Source organism: Nicotiana tabacum, chromosome 5 (genome assembly GCF_000715075.1).
Source record: "Nicotiana tabacum cultivar K326 chromosome 5, ASM71507v2, whole genome shotgun sequence".
Lineage (NCBI taxonomy): Eukaryota > Viridiplantae > Streptophyta > Magnoliopsida > Solanales > Solanaceae > Nicotiana > Nicotiana tabacum.
In genome coordinates this window covers 31,352,136-31,373,385 of record NC_134084.1, presented here as the reverse complement: position 1 = coordinate 31,373,385, position 21,250 = coordinate 31,352,136, and the positions used below count along the sequence as shown (strand labels likewise).

The window sequence follows — 21,250 nt, the reverse complement described above, 5'->3', positions numbered from 1 at the left end:
AATGTGGTCGGCCTGATGCTTTGATTTTATGATCACATCGTCCACGTATACCTCAATCTCCTTATGTATCATATCATGAAACACCGTAGTCATTGCTCTCATGTAAGTTGCCCCGGCGTTCTTCAAACCAAATGGCATTACCCGGTAGCAATAAGTTCCCCATGGTGTGATGAATGCCGTTTTTTCTGCATCTTCTTCATCCATTAGAATTTGATGATACCCGGCATAACAATCCACAAAAGATCCTATTTCATGCTTGGCACAATTATCGATCAAAATATGGATATTGGGTAATGGGAAGTTATCCTTCGGACTTGCTTTGTTGAGATTGCGGTATCGACGCACACTCTAATCTTGCCGTCTTTCTTTGGAACAGGAATGACATTAGCCAACCAAACAGGATATCGAGTGACCCGAATGACCTTTGCATCCAACTGTTTGGTGATTTCTTCTTTAATTTTCACACTCATGTCAGTCTTGAACTTCCTCAACTTTTGCTTGACAGGAGGCACCATTGGATTAGTGTGCAATTTGTGAATCACTAAATCAGTGCTCAAGCCGGGCATGTCGTCATATGACCATGCAAAAACATCTTTGAATTCGATGAGTGCTTTAATTAACTCTTCCCGGATCTTTGGTTCAAGGTGGACACTTATTTTAGTTTCTCGGATATTATTTGTGTCTCCTAGATTGATGTCTTCGGTATCACTCAGGTTAGGTTTGGTTTTTTCTTCAAAATGAATTAACTCTTTACTAATTTCTTTGAAAGCCTCATCCTCATCATATTCTGATTCATAATCACAATATACTTCTTGAATTATTATTTCGGAATCAAATTGATTTTTAGACTGGGCTGAGGATTCCTTATGCATGCCATATCACTAGAGCCAGCGTAAAAAGGACTGTACAGAAAAAGAAGAAAAACAAAAGAAAACTATCAGGAATGATAATGAAAAGGAAACTGTATTTCATTGGATGACGAAAGATAACAAGGTTTGCACACTTCAAACAAATTGTAAGATAAAAATTTGGATTACAACCCTGAAGTAACCCAAACAAACTGAAGGAAAATCAAAATAAACTACCAAGTTAAGCTTTGTCTCTGGCCCCACGAATTGAACCTCTGCGTTTCTAGAACCTTCACCGCTTTCCACCATGTTCACATCGTCAAACAGCTTTTCAAATCTTTCAATTAATTCCTCCTCAGGATTAATCATGGATTTAGGAATTGTTGTTATCAGGTGATTTCCGGTACCGGGCTTGACAAAAGACTTTGATAGATGTGGGACTGTCTTTGGAAGGACCCATGCCTTCTGTTTTGGCTTTCTGGCCTTTCTCACGTCTGTGACAGTGGGTATGAATCCCAAACCAAATGTTCCCCAGTTCTCGGGAAGAGATACTGGTTGTATAATGCCTTGTAGAGATGAGCCCAAACCTTTACCGAGTATAAAACCATTCTTCAACATTTCATAGGCTACCATGACTAATGCAGCGGTTATCTTTGGATTCAGAATGTATCTCCCCTCCGGAATTTTCTCTACCAACATTGTGTCGGAAACCTAGTAAACCCATGGTCCCTGGTCATTTTCTATTCCCTCGACCGGTACAATGGCACTGCTGTGAGCATTTAAACTGTCTTCCCCATGCACAACTATTTCTTGTTTATCCCATTCAAACTTGACCACCTGGTGTAGTGTTGATGGGACTGCTTTAGCAGCATGGATCCATGGTCGACCCAACAGTAAATTATAGGAAACAGCTATATCCAACACCTGAAACTCCATTGTGAATTCAACTGGCCCTACTGTCAGCTCCAGCACTATGTCACCAAATGAATCTCTGCTTCTACCGTCAAATCCCCGTACGCAAATATTATTCTTGTGGATTCTCTCCTTTTTTATTTTCAACTTGCTCAAAGTGGAGAGAGGGCAGATATTTGCGCTTGACCCGTTGTCAATCAATACCCAGGTCACTACGGAGTTCTCACATTTTAATGTGAGGTAAAGAGCTCTGTTGTGTTCAGTACCTTCCACAGGCAATTCATCATCAGAAAATGTGATTCTGTTTGCCTCAAAGATTTTGTTGGCTATTTTTTCCAAGTGATTCACGGAGATCTTATCAGGAACGTGTGCCTCATTCAAGATCTTCATTAAAGCTTGACGGTACTCGTCCAAATGGATCAGCAATGACAATAATGAAATTTGAGCGGGCGTCTTTTTCAATTGTTCCACGATAGAATAGTCATCCAGCTTCATCTTTCTCAAGAATTCTTCCGCTTCTTCTTCAGTCACAGCTTTCTTCATTGGTGCTGGATTATTTTTATTTTTCTTAACTCTTCGGGAGTAAAATATCTTCCCGAGCGAGTCAAGCCTTGCACTTCACAGACTTCTTCCTTGACTTCTTTTCCTTTGTGCATTACCGTCACCCGTTCATAGTTCCATGGAATAGCCTTGTTGTTGATCACTGGTAACTGGGTTACTGGCTTGATAATAACCCGATCTACACGGGCTCCTTCCACGACTATGATGGGTTTGCTGGCCACCCCTGGTATAATCACCTTTGACCCTTCCTGCTTCGTGGCAACTTTGCTTAAAGATCCCTTCTCAACTACCACAGATGGCTCATCACCATTTTTGTTCTGCTTAGGTACCGACTTCTCCTCTGCTAACTGTTCATCTGGCTTGGCTTCATGAGACCGAATCATCATGACGGTTTGTGATGGCTTCTTTGTTTCCCCATCAGCCCGTACTATTTCTATCATATTGGCCTCCTGATGGGCTGGCATTGGATTTCTGTTGATATTGGGAGTTTTGGGGGTTTGAACTTCAATTTTATTAGTATCAATCAACTCTTGTATTGCATTTTTTAAATGCCAGCACTTTTCTGTATCATGGCCTAGTGTACCAGAACAATACTCATAGCTAACGGTGTAATCCAGATTCTTTGGAGGATGATTTGGCAGCTTGGATTGTATTGGCCTTAGCATATCTAGCTGTCTTAGCCTGTGGAACAGACTAGTGTAGGATTCTCCCAATGGAGTAAAGGTTTTCTTTTTCTGCAACCTTTCACCCCTGAGTGCTTGATTAGGCCTGAAACCTGGTCCGGAATAGGTTCGTGGATAAGGGTAGGTACTTGGTATGATAGGAGCACGCCAATGAGCGTGGGCAGGTGGCTGATTGTATGCTTGCGCATGGTTGACGGAAAAATGGGGTTCCGACGGGTGATAGTAGTGTTGGGGTAAATTGTGGTGATAAGTTGGTTGGTGGGATCGATGTTGATTGTAGTAATGAGGTGAACCTCTGGATCCCGACCAAATTCCTGAATCAACCATTGCCACTTCCTCTCTTTTCTTCTTTCCAATTCCTCCTACTCCGCCTTGAATAGCTTGAGTAGTTGCTTTAATAGCCGAATAGCTCATGATTTTATTCGACTTGAGGCCTTCTTCCACCATACCTCCCATCTTCACCACTTCGTTGAATGATTTTCCTATCGCTGAAACCAAATAGGCATAGTAAGTAGGTTCCAAGGCTTGTAGGAAGTAATATACCATCTCACTTTCCTTCATTGGGGGATCCACCCTTGCTGCCTGTTTCCTCCACCGGAAACCATACTCTCTAAAGCTTTCATTGTGCTTTTTCTCAAATTTTGTCAAGGATAGTCGATCTGGGATGATTTCCAGATTGTATTGGAAGTGACAAGCAAAGGCCTGTGCCAGGTCATCCCAGGTGTACCATCTCCCATGGTCTTGGCGGGTATACCGCTCCAAAGCTGATCCGCTCAAACTTTGACTGAAGTAAGCCATTAATAATTCGTCTCTTCCCCCAGCTCCCCTCATCTTGCTGCAAAAACCCCTCAAGTGGGCTACTGGATCGTCGTGCCCGTTGTATAGGTCGAACTTGGGCATCTTGAAACCAGCTGGTAATTGCACATTTGGGAACAAACAAAAGTCCTTGTAGGCCACACTGACCTGCCCTCCTAACCCTCGCATGTCTCAGAACGATTGTTCTAAGCTTTTGACCTTCCTGAACATCTCTTCTTGTTCGGTATTTTTGACTGGCTTGTCAATTTCTGTTGGGAGTTCAAAACGGGGAGTAAATGAATGAATTTCGGAAGCTTTGAAAGTGGGCTCCGGGGGGGGGGTAGTATTGGTTGTCCTGGGCCTGGAACATAGGCTCACTAGGAGATTTGTGGAATGTAGCTGGGGGAGGTGCTACGAAGACAGGAGTTACTGGTGGAGGAGGGTATGGAACTGGTTTAGGAGGCGGAGACTGCGGTGTATGAGAGGTGGTGCCCCGGTAGTGCTGGTAGATAGGGAAACTCGGGGATAGTTCAGTGGCAGGATTATCCTGAGTTTGGGCTAGTGGTGGGGTGGAGGCAGGGTTAGCTGGGTAAGATAGGGGTGATTGTCCTGTAGACCAAACCCGATACATCTCGGCCATTTGTTGCTTAAGTTTAAGCATCTCTTCTTTCATTTTACCGACGTCCATCTCCTCTATCTCAATACTTGTGTCGACATCCGGGATAGACATGTTTTCGGGTATCAGTCCTTTTGATCTGGTGTGATAATGATAATGTGCCAGTATACTCTTAGAAAAACTAACTGCTTGAATTCTGGAAATGAACAAACTTGTTAGTTTTGAGAGTTTAACACATATATAATTACACGTTGAGATGCAATATTCCTAGACAAATAACCCTTTTCTATTATGCATTTGCTCGGTTGCTTGTGTGAATCCAGCTTTTCTTGATCTTTCTTTTTATTGTCACTCACTCTTTATTTTATTCCTTCTTTTGATTGTGGTCAAATCTTATAGAGATTGCCTACGTATCATGTCCCCGCATGAATCAGACCGTGCGTAGTTCCGGCGTAAGGCAATTGTCAACACTTTTATTTATTCTTGAAATAATACAAAGATGGAACGGACATTACATTTGGAAAACATTATAAGAAAATGGTTTAAAAATTCGACACAAACCCAAATCAAACAAAAGACATAACTCTTAATAGCTGTGAACACGCTCCACTCCCCACTTTTGTTTTCAATCATTAGATCATCTGCTCACGGTGGGGCTTGACCCGACTGACCTCCTAGCGTACCATACATTATTTCTAACTCCATTGCCAGATGACGGGCAAAAATAGGTGCATGCTCTATAAACCTTTCATAATCCATCCCTTGGCAGTTCACATAACTTTGAGAGGTGTAAACCGCCAAATCATGGATTTGTGCCGGGAAATCTTGGAGACGTTGGTCTTGGTTTTGCAGTTGTTGTTGGCGAGTGGTAGCTATATCTCTTATGCGGTCTTCGCGATCTAAAGCTGACTCTAATTGAGCTCGAAGTCTGGCCTGATTGAGTCTTGCCTGTGCTCTTTCTCTGTCGATGTCTGCGTGCTGATGTTCTCTATTGTACCTTCTCGCTTCTTCCAATTGTGCATGGAGTTGAGATTCTGAATGTATCCAACGGTCTTTCTCTTTCTTGAATTGTGCCCTGTCTTCTTCGAATTGCATTACTTGGCATTCCTTATTAGATCTGGCCTCCTCGTTTAATTGTATGATTCTTTCTTTAGCTTTGCCCAACGCCTTTTCGGTTTTTGCCAAAATGGAGTCATAATCTTGCATTTTTTCCAAAAGATTGGCGATGATTTTTTGATCTTTCCAACTTCTCATTAGTGTTTCAGAAGCTTTCTTCATTTTTTGAAATTGAGCGTGAAGATGTTTATTTTCACAAGTCAGACTCTTCTTTTCTCCTTCTGCTTTTTGTGCTTGTAAGTCTTTCTCCAAATTGAGGTTCCTCAGACTTTCCTTTAAGGCATGAATAGTTGCTTTGTATCCCTTTTCCTTTTCTCCCCAAACCAATCGTTCTTGGATTTTATCGTTAAAGGTTTGAACATGGGGTCTTTTTATAGGCCGTCTCAGATCGGGTTCTGGTGCATCATCCACGCGGGATCGTTTCTCAAACCATCTTGCATATCCTGGATTTATCTCGCCCTTTGTAGTATCCGGAACTTGAGTATCATCTTTCAAGTATCGACATCCATTTCACATCTGCTGAATCAAAGCCTCGGGAAGAGTGGCTTCGGGGTGTAACTCGATCACTTGCATACTCAAATCCTCATCATCAGGCACCACTTGGTATCTCCCTAGTTGTCTTAGAACTCTCTGTGGCGCATATGGCTGGACGCTTCTCAATCCCAATAGCAGCAAATAACTATTCAAGGTTGACATGTGTATCACTTCTCTTACCGGGAGCCATCCCAAAGTCCACTCAATTTGACTTGCCGTTAAGGATCTTAGATGAGATACCCAGGCTTCCACCCCTTCTGGAGATTTATAATCTTTTATTCTTTCTTCATAACTCTCGATGAAATTGTCATTGCTTGGACCATACTGCATGAACTTGGGGTGATGTTGGAGATGCTCAATCATCCACATTTGCAACAAAATTTTGCACCCTTCGAAGACTTTTGCCCCTGATTTACATAAAGTCAACGCCCGATAAATGTCTGAGAGAATGATCGGGGCAAGGGTGTGATTTTCCTTGGTAGTGAGGACCTGCACGACTCTCGCTGTGCGAATATCAATTGTTCGTTCTTTGTTTGGGTAGACCATGATTCCCAGAAAAGCCACCATGAAAGTGAAGCGACGGTGAATCTGCCAGGTGTCTTTGTTCTGTTTGTTAGTAAGGCCCTTTTCATGAATTTCAAATCCATCCGGCTTTCCAAACCTTGAATACAGGAAGTTGAAAGAACAACACCCTTTGACAACGTTGCTTTTTCTGATTTGATTACTGATGTTCAGAAGACCAAAGAATCGATGCACTGAGGGAGCCTTTGGGAATATAAGATTTTGATTTCTTAAATCTTCGTCAAAACCGGCATATCCAGCTATCTCTTCTAATGTAGGAGTAAGCTCGAAATCAGAGAAGCGAAAGACATTGTGAACATGGTCCCAAAAAGTTACTAACGCCGCAATCAAATCATCACGTGGTTTAACTTTCATAATATCTGTGAGAGTTCCCAAATGCTTAATGACCCATTTCTGACCATCTTCTCCTAACTCATGCCACCATATCTGAAGCCGAAATAGAAACTCATCTACATTTGCGAATGATGGGTTTTGGGTGGTGCTCATTTTGTATCTGCGATTAATTTTAACAAAATCAAGACTCCTTTTGAAAACAGACACTCATATACAGAAAATCATTATTATTTTTTATTTAACAATTCTTCTTCTTTTTTCTTCTTCAAAATTTAAAACTATTTTGGGAATTTTCTAAAACATCCCATTTTATTTCTCGGCTCTCACAATGATGATTTTTTTTCAATTAAGCTGGTCAACATGCAAATCCGAGGCAAATGAATGCACAAGTAGCAAGTAGGATGCATCAGGGTGGTCTTTTTCATTTCGGGTTCACCTGTCCTAGACAGACCCAACCCCTGTGTTGAGTCTCCGAGGTCAAATGTACATGATGCAAACAGACGTTCCTACTAGGGATCCGGTACGAGGCTGAGTTATTCTAAGTGAAAAACTTGAGGCATATTGTTCTAGATCTGGCTTACCCAAACGGACAGCTTGAGCCGAAATGGGGGCAACGTACCGGGAGCACGAAAGTCTACCCGACTTCTAACAGAAAGGTGGGCCACGCGCACGTGTGCACCATAAATTCAGAAGACTCAGAAAGAAGAAGGGTTTCGTAGCAGTTTTATATACACAATTCAGATAATATTAAAGCGGTAAAAAGCAACATTTAGTACATTAAGCATAAATATGTGAAAAAAATCAGATAACAAACAAAGCCAACTATAACAGTTATTTTAAGCTCGAATTCTTGAACCCTGAACCTAGTGGTTCTGGGTTCGCAGTGCAATAATCCCCAACAGAGTCGCCAGAGCTGTCACACCTCTTCTTTACACAACATTCCGGAGGAGGGCGTAGTGTAAAGGGAATTTTTCCAATTAAAGAACAATCGAAACGGGATTCTTTATTAGTTTCAGAGTCGCCACCTGGAAATTTTATGGCGTGTCAAGTCACCGTTTTTAATCCCGAATCGAGGAAAATATGACTATGTTTGTTATTCTGCGAACCAAAAATCCGAGTAAGGAATTCTGTTAATCCGGGAGAAGGTGTTAGGCATTCCCGAATTCCGTGGTTCTAGCACGGTCGCTTAACCATTTTATACTTGGCCTTAATTATCTTGATTTACTAAATACATTTTTTCTTGTTGCATGATTTTGTTACCGCTTTTGTTTAGATTGTTTATAATTATAGACCTACCTTGAGACGAATCACGCGTACGTATATTCGTATTTTTTTTATATAAATGTAAATAATTGTGTCACACATACGTGTACACAATAAGATTGATAGTATTTTTTTATATTATTTATTATAAAAAAAATGAATTTATGGCCGGAATTGCGCATGCTTAAAATAAAATTACGAACATTCGTCACTCTTGTATGATTAAATAGTGAACTGCACATCTCGGGTTATACGAAATAAATTAATTTAATAACCTCCGAAAAACCCCTTTTATTAAGAAAGTTTGGTCGAAGTTGCGCGAACGCATACTCCGAATTGTCTTTAGAAATGTAATCATGTCACGCGAACGTGTCCCCAATTATACAAAATATTCTTGATGGTAATATAAATTTTCTACAAAATTATTATGTCCATCTATTTTTACATATGAAAGCTATGGGAAATCACCGAATGGGATGCCTCGAGATTTCTTGAAAAAATCAAAATTTATTAAGTGTTGATCACAGGTTATATTTTAAACGTGTGAATTATATACCTCAAAACTATTCAAATTAAAAGAATTAATGAGATGAAAAATAAATAAATAACGTGCAACTAAAACTACCATTTTTATCGTGAATACAACATTCGTATTTTGTTTATGTATTTTTAGTACTTGATAATTATATGCACAAGTTATTTATTATTTTCCTAAGCTTAAGACTAAGTGTATATGTTTGAAAACTTACCAAAAGCGAATTACGTGTAAAAACTAGGAAAAATTTAATTGATAAGCAAACTAATAGTTTTCGAAGAATTTCCATTATTCTATTCGGAGCGAACTCTACTTTGTGTATCTTTGACTTACAATGTTGCAATTTGTATTTATAAATCCGACCTTCTTCTACACAACTTGTCTTTAGTCCAAAGGTCTAATTATTTGGTTAATTTGCTTACTATGATTGAGTTTGGGATAGATAAAATCAAACCAATTTATCTCGTGCTTATGCAATTCTATTTACAAATACTAAATCCATACTTTGTACAAATCATTGACATTATTTCTATATACTATTTATAAGAAAATGGGTTAATCGCATTCCTAAAATAAATGGCCATTTGCTATTAAGAAAGAAAACTAATTTACAAATTTGATCAAATGAATTGACATTATATACCACAAATACACATCTAAACCTTTAGGAATATTCCAATATCTTAAACGCAACGGATTATGTCAATTTTCCTCTCACTTATGGTTATTCACATAACCATTAACATGCCATAGACAAACAAGAAACCCTTACATCAACTAGATTTAACAAAAATCTGATGCTTGACGAGATAAATGTGCAGAAAATAAAAAAAACAATAGCTTCTATTTAAAAGAACAAAACCACAATTTCAACTTGATTTCAAGCTTTGATCTAGATTTACTTTAAGGTTCAAATGACTTTACGTACCTGGAAATGAAAGTTAAAAGGAAGCAAGATCAATAAGCATAACAACAGCTATCACCAACAGCAACAAACAGCCCCGATCAAACAATATCTCGCACAGCTTTAAACCAAATTTGAAGACCAATTCTAAAACCTTTTTCCCTCAGGTGAACTGAGATTGTTTCAGAAGTTTTAAAAAAAACAATTCTCAATCAGTAAAAAAAAACTTCAATGGAACAGCATAATTGTCTTCCTGTGTGTGTATATCTGTATAAGTCTTAACCCTCAATTTTCTGAATTTTTAGAGTTTTAAATCTCTTTCTCCTAAATCTCTTAAGCTCCCTCTCTCTTTTTCTCTATGTTCTGTATTTTTGTCCTCTCTTCTTTGTCTGTGTGTGTGTGTGTGCTCTTTTTTTTCTGTTTTTCTCTTTCTGTTTATTTCCTGTCTGTATATCTCTCTGTGTGTTCTTTCTGTTCTGTCTCTCCTTTCTTTTCTTCTGTCCTTCTGAAATCAGTCCCAACACACCCTTTTATACAACTTGTTTCCCCTCTTTTCCTACTGCCCGGACCCCCTTGTTATCTAAGAAAGATTTTTCCACTAAAAACTGCCACTAAAACTGCTTTTCATTTAATCAGCCACTAAGGAAAACTTTCCCTTAATTTCAGCCCCTCCACTTCCTTTGGTTCCCCATTAGGATTAATTAACACCCTATTGATAAAGCACTAACAATAAAGTATCATACTAACTGTTTTATTCCCCAAACACCCCTGAAATTCCCTTACTATTACTGCCCTGAAGTTATGAAATTACTGCCCTACCCACTCCCTTTCAACCTGCATTGAACCTCTCCAGTCTACTCAAATCCAACCACTATCTGAATTCAATTAACTACAACAGCTATAACCAATTCAAAGGTTTTAAGGCAAAGAATACCTTAAATACTAAGATTCCCAGGATTCAGAACATTGTGTACAATCAAACAAAACTTTAACTAATCAGACCATCAACCATCGAAATTAAAACCAAACAGAATGCCAAAAATGATTCAAACTTATATGAACAAACTGAACATTGACATCTAATTAATCAATTACATAGACATAACACAAACAGAATTAATCATACTAACAGGGTAATTCATGGTTTTGTTCAACACAGGGGGTTTATGAAACTAACTATTCGACGACATTAATCAAATCGACTACGTAGTTTATAACATGTACAACTTAATTACGGAAGAGAAATCGACCAAATAAAAGGGTCACTGGGAATGAAAAGATGAATTGAAAAAGTGTGGAAAATTAATCAAAACTAAAATACACAAATACACAGATAAACAAAAAATCATAAATACAGAAAAAGAAAAAAGAAAAATACCTCAAACCTTCAGAAATTATACGGACACAGGTTCAAACTAGGATTCAGACATTTTGAGGTTGAACAGACTTTACTCGAAGTATTATCAATTGAGAATACCTCGATTAAAGTCTATTAGACCCCAATCTCTCATTTAATTTGGACAAATTCCACGATTTGGATTTTTTAGGGTTCCTGATTTTTTGATCTAAAATTCGAGCATTTCTAGACATATTCGAACCAAACCAACGGTGTTTTAGGCACGAGGGAGGTCGGGTGGATAACTGGTGTGAGTTTGGGGCTTATTAGACGAATTAAGGTTTTGAGTCCTGAGCTTCGATCGAAGATTCGAAGGAATCAGAGATGATTCGAGGACAACGGTCAACAGATCCATAACGAGGGGGGTCAGTGGGTGCCTTGGTGTGGGTTTGGGACTGGTTGGGGTGGGTTTCAAGTTTGCTCGAATCTTCGATTGAAGATTCGAGAAGCTGGAGTCTGATTCGAGCAATACAGTTAAGGGATTTGTGGAGAGGGTGGTTAGTGGGGTACAGGGTGTTATTTTGGTGGTCACCGGCGTTGTTGCTGCCGGTTTTCAAGCGAGGGGGTTTCAGGGCGGCTAGGGTTTGGGAGGGGGTGTCCGCTTCTGAGTTTGGGGACGATGAGGTGGGTTCGGCTATGAGGAGGGCGGGGTAAGGTCTAGGAATATATACCAGGGGTGAGATTAAAACCTGGTCGTTTGATCTGATGAGATCGACGACTCGGATTAATTGTGCTGAAGGAAACGGTGTCGTTTGGGTGCAATAACGGGTGAGACCGGGTTGGGAAATGGGTCGGGTTACATCAATGGATATAGGGGTACGTTTTGAGCCATTGGATCGATGTGGATTGAACGTCTAAGATTGATTGTCCACAAAACGACGTAGTTTGGCTCCTATACTACGTCATTTCATCATCTTGTGAGACCTGAAAGTTTGGACCGGGTATGACATGGGTTTGGGCTGATTTGGTTTGGGTATTATGTGTGTTTGATTTGGGCTTGAGGATTAGATTGGTCCAAGAATTCTTTTCCTTCTTTTTTTTTCAAAATTTGAAATAAAAATCCTAATTAAAAAACAAAAGACCTAAATTAGCTTAAAAATAGTAATTAACTTTAAATAATACATATCACAAAAATATTTAAACACTAAATTAAAAGAAAAATCACACAATTTGACAAAAATACAAATAATATGTTATTTTTTGTGAATCTTCATTTTTGTAAAACAACTAATTATTAATTAATTCCAAAAAATATAAAAAATCCAAATCTAAATGCAAATGCTATATTTTTGTATTTTTAATGCATTAATAAAATTAAGCATGCACATATGCCTCTGCAAACAAACAGGAAAACAGTATAATATTTCCTAAAAATAACACATAATTAAAGAAAAGACCTAATTTCGGGATTTATTTTGGAGTGATTCGTATGAGGCAAAAATCACGTGTTCACAGCCATCTGCTTTGGTCACCACACTTTGGGATACATGCATGATGCTCAACTTGTATATAATATTGAGCATAATGATTGTTAGTTGATCTATGAACTTCCTTCAGGAATAAATTTTGGATTTAAGGCAAATATTTTACCTAATTTTTCTCTTTTAAATTCTTGAAATTTTATAATTTGATTTTAAATACAAGTAAGAATAATAAATTTTGATTATAACTCTAATAGATTTTGTGAGAAATTATAACCACCCGAAGTGGTAAATGTTTTATGTCTTACCATGATCAAATTCATGTATGATTATGAGCACAAGAAGTGGAAACCCGTCCCATTTAATTTGCTTTATTCTCGTTCCCTTAAGAGAATGTGGTAGTGATATTAGGCTATATAGATGATATTTATACCTTAATACTAGCATGCTTTATTGTTGTTTTATAGGCGAATTGATAACAAAATGCTCTAGATGGTGTTCTTTTGCTTCGCAAGGAATAATCTAAGTGAGGAAGCACCATGGAGTGTTTTGGAGTCAATAATGTGAAGAAAACGCCCAACCAAGAAGCATCCGAGCATAAAGAAGCAAAAAATGGACTGAGGTGAAATCCACCGCGACCGCGGTGTACTCAAGGCAGAATGTTCAGCGTTCACCGCGGTCTTGCCGCGACCGCGGTGAACTGTTCACGTGCCAGAAATTTGGGGACCAAAGTGTAACTCGGGGAAAACATGTTCCAAACCCTCATAAGCTTTAGAAGCTCGCCCAAGACATGTTAAAGCTTGTTTTTAGACTACTTTGGAGGCAAGAACAAGTATGTGAAGAGTAACAAAATATTAGAGTTCTTTTATCTTCTCTTTATTATTGCAATTACCCATTATGAATAATTTAGTAGTTTTATCTTGTTTTGTCATGAATAGCTAATTTCCTAGTCTAGGGTTTTGATGGAACCTATTGAAGGATGAACTTCTTGTTATGTTAATATAGTTTGCCCAGTTTAATTTCTATTTGTTCAACGATGTGCTTGTTGTAGTTAATTGATAGGATCCTCAATTAGCTGTGCCTATTTAGTATGCATAACTCGAGAGAGTGTGCATATTTAGGTAATTGTTGAACAACACCACTCCCAAAGTATATGAGGGATCAATAACCGAGGGTTTAAAGGCAGGATTAGGGATAACGAAGTCTTGTGTGCAATCTAAAGTGAGCTATAATAAATAAAGCCAGCTAGCGTAACTCGGGAGAGTGTGTTTAGTAAATTGTCGTGATTACTCGGGAGAGAGTTACGGTAATAAAAGTGCTCATAATTGATAGAGAATATTTGGTGAATCTATGTGAAACATAACCGGAAGTGATTTCATCAATAAGGAAAATCATAACCTTAGATCTTTCTCTTAATTGTTTACAACTTAATCATAATTAGTTTTCAGTTGCTTATTTACTTACATTCGTAGTTAGTAGAAATACCCTCAATTGTCATTTACAACGTTTGGGAAGTTGATTCCATAGAATTTAGTACGTCTAACGAGAGTAATTGATAGGTTAATTCCTTGTGGGTTCGACTCTGGGCTAAATACTCAGGTTATATTAGCAACGTCCGCGTGTCCTTTTTATAAGGCATAGTTGGGCGTGATCAAATTTTGGCGCTATTGCCCGGGGACTTAACGGTGTTATCAATTACAATTGAAAGAAGTACAAAAATTCTTAGTGTAGTCAGTTTTCTCTATACCCAATCTTTACATTGAAATTTTAACGTTTGTTGACTTGGTTGTACATGTGCATGCCTAGAAACTCATCGAGAACTAGTGAAATATTTGAAGCATTATCAGATCCCGAGAAAGTTTTCAAGGCCTTGAATTGGGCTAATCGGTAAAACAAATAACTGAACAATTCGAACCAAACATGGGGGATCACGTAGTGGACCCAGCTGCGACGGTAGAGCTAGTGGCACCTCTGGTGCCAGAGGCTGTGCTTTATGACTGGGCACAACCCACATCTGAAAATCTGGCCACAACGATTGTAGTCCCGCAGATACAGGCTGAATCATTCCAAATTACGAACAACATGTTGCACTTGTTGCAAAACAAGGGACTATTTTCGGGGTCACAAATCGAAGATCCTCAACAACACTTGTAGAATTTCCTGTCAATCTGCCAAACCCAGAGGCAGCCCAACGTAACTCTAGAAGTAATCAAGTTGTTATTATTTCTGTTCTCAGTGACAGGAGCTGCCCAGACATGGCTAAACTCACTCCCCATTAATTCCATAACAACTTGGAGGAGTTAGTCAAGCAATTCGTGAACAAGTTCCACCCACCCAATAAGACTGCTCAACAAATTGATGAAATTTTGAGTTTCAAACAGAGACCAATGGAGACACTACATGAAACATGGGAAAGATTCAAAGGGATGATGGTTATTTGTCCACATCATGGTATTTCGGATCTGATGTTGGGGCAGCGGTTTTACATGGGATTGTCAGATAACGTGAAGGGTAATGTTGATGCTTCAGCTAGTAGAGCATTTTTGAGCAAAACATGGAGAGAAGGCCAGAGTCTACTTGACAAGATGACACAGAATTCGGGATGGACAACCAAGAATGCACCTATCACTCCAGTGGTTCACTCAGTGCCCTTAGATCCATCCAACTCTATGGCAGAAAATATGGCCACCTTATTGACACAGATGAGTATACTCACCAAAAAGGTGGAAGAGTCAGGGTAGAAGCAGCGGGTACACATCGTAGATACTACCAATGGGGGCTTGTGCACATCTTGAATTTGTCAACCAATTGGTAACCAGTAGAGTGCAGAACATGATCATCATCACTACCCCGAAGACATGAACTATGTGTTTAACTATGGAGGCCAAAGACAGGGTGGTCAGAATTGGGGCCAGCAAAATCAGTCGTACAGGCCAGTTCAGCCATAGTTCAACAATGAGAACATGAGAGGTATGAGACGTCCTAACAATATGGCACCTTACCCACGGCCACAGGGATATAAAAATCAAAGTCAGCAGCAGGGGTATCATCATCCTCAGCAGCAGTATGGTGGACGACAGGAAGACGGGTTTGCTAGACTTGAGGTAGTGATGCAGCAGGTTATTGGGTCTAATGCAAAAATCAGTGAAAGAGTAGATGCACATGATTCAGCTATCAAGAATATTGAAGTACAAATGGGCCAGATTTCGATGTCTCTAAATAATCATCCTCATGGGACATTACCTGCAGACACCCAAATAAATCCAAAAGATCAAGGGCCGAAGCAGCTGATGGCAGTGAGTCTACGTAATGGCAGAGATTTGGACGTGGAACAAGAGAGGGCTCGAGAAAGCAAACAGGCTGAGACACTTATACCAGTGCCCATTAAGCTAGATGAGTCAACGAAACTGACAGAGGTGACAGTCCAGCCTGCCCAGGAAGAACATAACATTTAGATTGAGACTGAGAAAGAAGTTGAGGCAGCCTAGGAACAAGTAGTTGAGGTGGAAGCTGATAAAGAGCAATCCCAAATCATTGGGAAGAAGAGACTTACTACACCATTCCCTAAGAGGTTGTCCAGGTACCAAAAAGAGGAGCAATACAAGAAATTCTTAGAGATGCTGAAACAAATCCAGGTAAATATTCCATTGATAGATGCTTTAAAAGAGATACCTGGTTATGCAAAAATGATGAAGGACTTAATGTACCAAAAATTCGATTTCCAAGATTTGTCCACGGTGACTCTTACTCATACCTACAGTGCAGTGGTGACTAGACCAATTGCTGAGAAGCTGTCTGATCCGGGGAGTTTCACAATTCCCCGCACCATTGGTAATTTTGCTTTTGCTAAGGCACATTGTGATCTAGGGGCCAACATAAATCTTATGCCCCTGGCGATTTATAAGAGGCTGGGGATTGGAAGAGCTAGACCCACCTCTATGTTGTTGCAGCTGGCTGACAGGACTGTAAAAAGACCCTCAGGTATCCTGGATGATGTGTTGATTCAGGTAGGGAAATTTGTGTTCCCTGCAGATTTTGTGATCTTAGACTGCAAGGTGGATGAAGAAATTCCCATAATTTTGGGAAGACCATTCTTGGCCACTAGGAGAGCTCTCATTGATTGTGAGATTGGGGAGCTCAAGATGAGATTGAACAATGAAGAGATAACATTCAATGTGCAAAAATCTATGAGGCGACCAAGTAAATTTGCCAATTGCTCCCTTATTGATGCCGTGGATGTAATTGTGGAAACTGATGATGAGATGCTGACTATTGAGGACCCTCTTGCTACATGTCTGATGAATTTAGATGAGGTAAATGGAGAAGAACTGGCAGAATGGGTATTGGCATTAGAGGGCAGAAGGTTCTGGGATAGAACTCTTGAATTTGAGCCCTTGCACTTGGAAAATAGAGAAACTCCTCCATCCAAGCCATCCATTGAAGAACCGCCAAAGCTGGAATTGAAGCCACTGCCCGCACATCTCAGGTATGAGTTCTTTGGACCTGACTCCACATTACCTGTTATTATCTCATCTAGTTTGTTAGACGTGCAGGCACAACAACTCTTGCAGGTACTCAAAGAGTGTAAGACTGCCATTGGATGGACCATGGCAGACATTAAGGGGATCAGCCCCGCCTACTGTATGCATAAGATTCTGCTGGAAAAGGGACACAAACCTTCAGGGGAACACCAAAGAAGGTTGAACCCCAACATGAAGGACGTGGTGAAGAGAGAAGTGATAAAGTGGTTAGATGCGAGAATCATTTTCCCAATCTCTGACAGCAGCTGGGTTAGCCCGGTGCAATGTGTGCCTAAGAAAGGTGGCATGATGGTGATCAAAAACGATAACAATGAACTGATCTCAACACGAACCGTCATGGGCTGGAGAATTTGCATGGACTATAGAAAGTTAAATCTAGCCACCCGGAAAGACCACTTCCCACTTCCCTTCATTGATCAGATGCTAGATAGATTGTTAGGGAGGTCACACTTTTGTTTTCTGGATGGGTACTCAGGGTACAATCAGATCTCCATTACACTAGAGGACACAGAGAAGACCTCGTTCACTTGCCCATATGACATTTATGCCTTTCGAAGGATGCTCTTCGGCCAATGCAATGCACCCGCGACATTCCAAAGATGGATGATGGCCATATTCACTGACATGATAGAGGACATAATGGAGGTATTCATGGATGATTTCTCAGTGGTGGGGAACTCATTTGATGAGTGCCTTATAAATCTGACTCGTGTGTTGAAGCGGCATATTGAGACTGACCTGGTTCTTAATTGGGAGAAGTGTCATTTCATGGTACAAGAGGGCATAGTCTTGGGGCACCGGATGTCCAATAAAGGAATTGAGGTGGATTGCACAAAAGTTGACGTGATAGCAAAGTTTCTACCTCCAACTTCAGTTAAGGTAATCAGAAGCTTCCTCGGGCATGCCAGTTTTTACTGGAGATTCATAAGAGACTTCTCAAAAATTGCCAACCCTCTCTGTAAGTTGTTAGAAAAAGATCACCCTTTCTTGTGTTCTGATGATTGCAGGGTAGCATTCGAGGAGCTGAAAAAGAGGTTAGTCACAACACCCATCATTGTTCCCCCGATTGGGAGCAACCATTCGAACTCATGTGTGATGCTAGTGACTACGCAGTGGGGGCAGTGCTGGGACAACGAAAAGACAAGCTAATGCATCCAATCTACTATTCCAGTAGAACGCTGAGTGGAGCCCAGTTGAACTACACTGTAACTGAGAAGGAGATGTTGGTTGTGGTGTTTACTTTTGACAAATTCAGATCGTACCTGATAGGCTCTAAGGTAATTGTATACACTGATCATGCAGCTCTTAGGTACTTAATTGAGAAGAAGGAGTCTAAGCTGCACCTGATTCGTTGGGTGTTGTTACTGCAAGAATTCGACCTCAAAATTCGTGACCGTAAGGGCATAGAATACCAAATCGCTGACCATCTATCACGACTTGAGGGAGCTGAAAACTCAATTGAGGTTAAGGACATTCTGGAAATCTTTCCAGACGAGCAGCTGCTCGCTACTAGTCTTGAGGAAGTGCCATGGTATGAAGACTTTGCAAATTACCTAGCCAGCGGTATAGTTCCCTATGACCTTTCCTCTGTACAAAAGAAAAAGTTTTATCATGACTGTCGTATGTATTATTGGGATGAACCTTACCTGTTTTGAATATGTGTTGACAATATGATCCGGAGGTGCGTTCCTGAGATAGAACAATCTTCTGTTTTGCAGGCATGTCATGCATTGGCGTATGGAGGACAATTTGGAGGAGTCAGGACAGTTGCGAAAGTGCTAGAGGCCGGTTTCTTTTGGACAATAGTGTTTAAAGATGTGCACCAATGGGTGAAGGACTGCAATGAATGTCAGCGAACCAGGAAAATTTCCCAGTGCCATGATATGCCCATGAACCCGATTCAAGAGGTGGAAATGTTTGATGTCTGGGAGATTGACTTCATGGGACCCTTTGTCAGCTCCTTTGGCAATAAGTACATACTTGTTGTTGTGGATTACGTGTCTAAATGGGTAGAAGCTGCAGCGTTTCCCACTAATGATGCAAGAGTAGTGGTGGGATTCTTGAAGAAGAACATATTCACCCGTTTTGGGACCTCGAAAGCGATTATCAGTGACCGAGGCACCCACTTCTGTAATCGAGCCTTCGAGAAGTTGCTAGCAAAGTATGATGTACGCCACAAGGTGGCAACCCCATATCACCCCCAAACTAGTAGACAGGTTGAAGTGTCCAATAAAGTAATAAAGAGTGTGCTAACCAAGACTGTGAACGCCACAAGAACTGATTGGGCGAAAAAGCTAGATGAAGCACTCTGGGCTTATAGGACTACTTTTAAAACACCAATTGGTATGTCACCATATAAGTTGGTGTTCAGGAAGGCCTGCCACTTGCCAGTGGAACTTGAACATAAAGCTTGGTGGGCACTGAAATAGCTGAACCTAGACATTGAGGATGCGGGCACAACGAGAATCACTAAATTGCATGAGCTTGACAAGTTCCGACATCTTGCTTTTGAGAGCACAAGGTTTTACAAGGAAAGAATGAAGAGATTGCACGACCAGAACATTGTTGAGCGACATTTCAAATCTGGGGACATGGTATTGCTCTATAACTCAAGATTACAGTTGTTCCCTGGTAAGCTTAAGTCACGATGATCTGATCCATTTCGAGGGGTCGAAGTATTCCCTTCAGGGGTTATAGAGATTGCCTTAGAGAAATACTCTCACACATTTAGAGTCAATGGGAAAATATTGAAACTATACATAGGCATGAAAGAACCAAAGGAAGTGTCAAAGATCCACCTGATGGAACCTCAGAGGCCGAGCGAGCCTTAAATGCACTTGTTTGCGTCGTGCCGCGACGTTAAATCAGGCGCTGCATGGAAGGCAACCCACGAACGTTGTTGTTAGTGTTTTCTTATGTAACTTCCTATAAATAAATAAAAAAAACTGGGCAGCACCGCGACCACGGCAGAACCGTGGTAGGACCGCGGTGAGAGGCGTACATTCTGCCTCAAGACGTCAACCCACCGCAACCGCAGTGGGACCGCGGTAAATGCCTATGACACAGCCTCGAGTTAGTTAACCCACCGTGGCCACGGTGGGACCGCGGTGACGCGAAGAAAAAAATCGCAGCCCAGGTAAGTTCGAATTAATTTTTTATTTTCTTTTCTTTTCAAACACCCCCTTTCTTTATTTCCCACAATACTCGACCCCCCTTCTTTATTTCCCATCTCTCTCTCTCTCTAAACCCTAAATCCCAAATCCCTCCTCTCTTCTTCTTCAATCATCCTACTTCCCCCATCTCCATTCCTCTCACTCCTTTTTCCACCAAGGTATGTAATTCTTATACCCTACCTTTTCTTTTGTATTTTGTTGTAGTTGTATGCTACCCTAATGTTTGTAAGTGTGTAGTAATTTTTATTATACTTACTTGTGAAGGGGCTACGGTATAATATGGTGGAGAGGTGTATGTTTGTGAGTGTTGAATGAAGATTTGTGGGTGTAATGGTGTAGTAGAACCTTTGATTTGGGGGAAGTTTTGATATATCCATATGGGCTATTAGTGTTAAGAAATTGCTTTGCCCACAAGGTGTTTGTGGAATTGCCCCAATGGAGTTATAAGGGCTAATGTGACATGGTTGTGGTGAAGTCTGAGTAACCACCCATAGTCACACATCTCACACACTCACTGATAGGCGTTTCTCTGTTTGACAAGTACAATGAATCCATCTAGGAAGTGACGCACCACCGGGTCCTCCGCTAGTGAACCGGGAAGCTCCTCGAGAGCTAGGAGTCAAGCCAGTGCGCCACAGTTTGACAGCACTAGGTTTGTCTCCAAACCAGTGGAGGACAGGTATAATGCAAAGGCGGCTAAGTAATTATTACATGAGGTGTATATTGACTGAGAAGCCTTAGAGGTAGAATGCCCGAATATCTTCAATGAGTTGAGGAGGTGTCAACTAGACATCTTCTTTGAGGAACCAGATGAGGCCAATGCTCAGATGGTAAGGGAGTTCTATGCTAACTGCTCGGAACATGAGAATGGATTTGTTACTATCCGCAATACACATCCATCAAGGCCATCCGTAGGGTGTACCGGCTGCCAGTGTTCAGGGGGGACTCTGATAATTATCGTACTTTTAGCCGAACAAGTGCCTTGTGGGGAACTCTTCTTGAGACTATCTGTGTGCCAGACAAATAATACATATGGA

General features: G+C 40.5%; 1 non-coding gene across 1 annotated transcript; it reads right to left on the bottom strand.

Moving 5' to 3' along the window:
• Positions 1–14,847: 14,847 nt before the first annotated feature.
• Positions 14,848–14,954, bottom strand: LOC142181337 (small nucleolar RNA R71). Its single transcript, XR_012710004.1, has one exon. It is a non-coding gene; the product is annotated as a small nucleolar RNA R71 (small nucleolar RNA).
• Between the last annotated feature and the right edge of the window lie 6,296 nt (positions 14,955–21,250).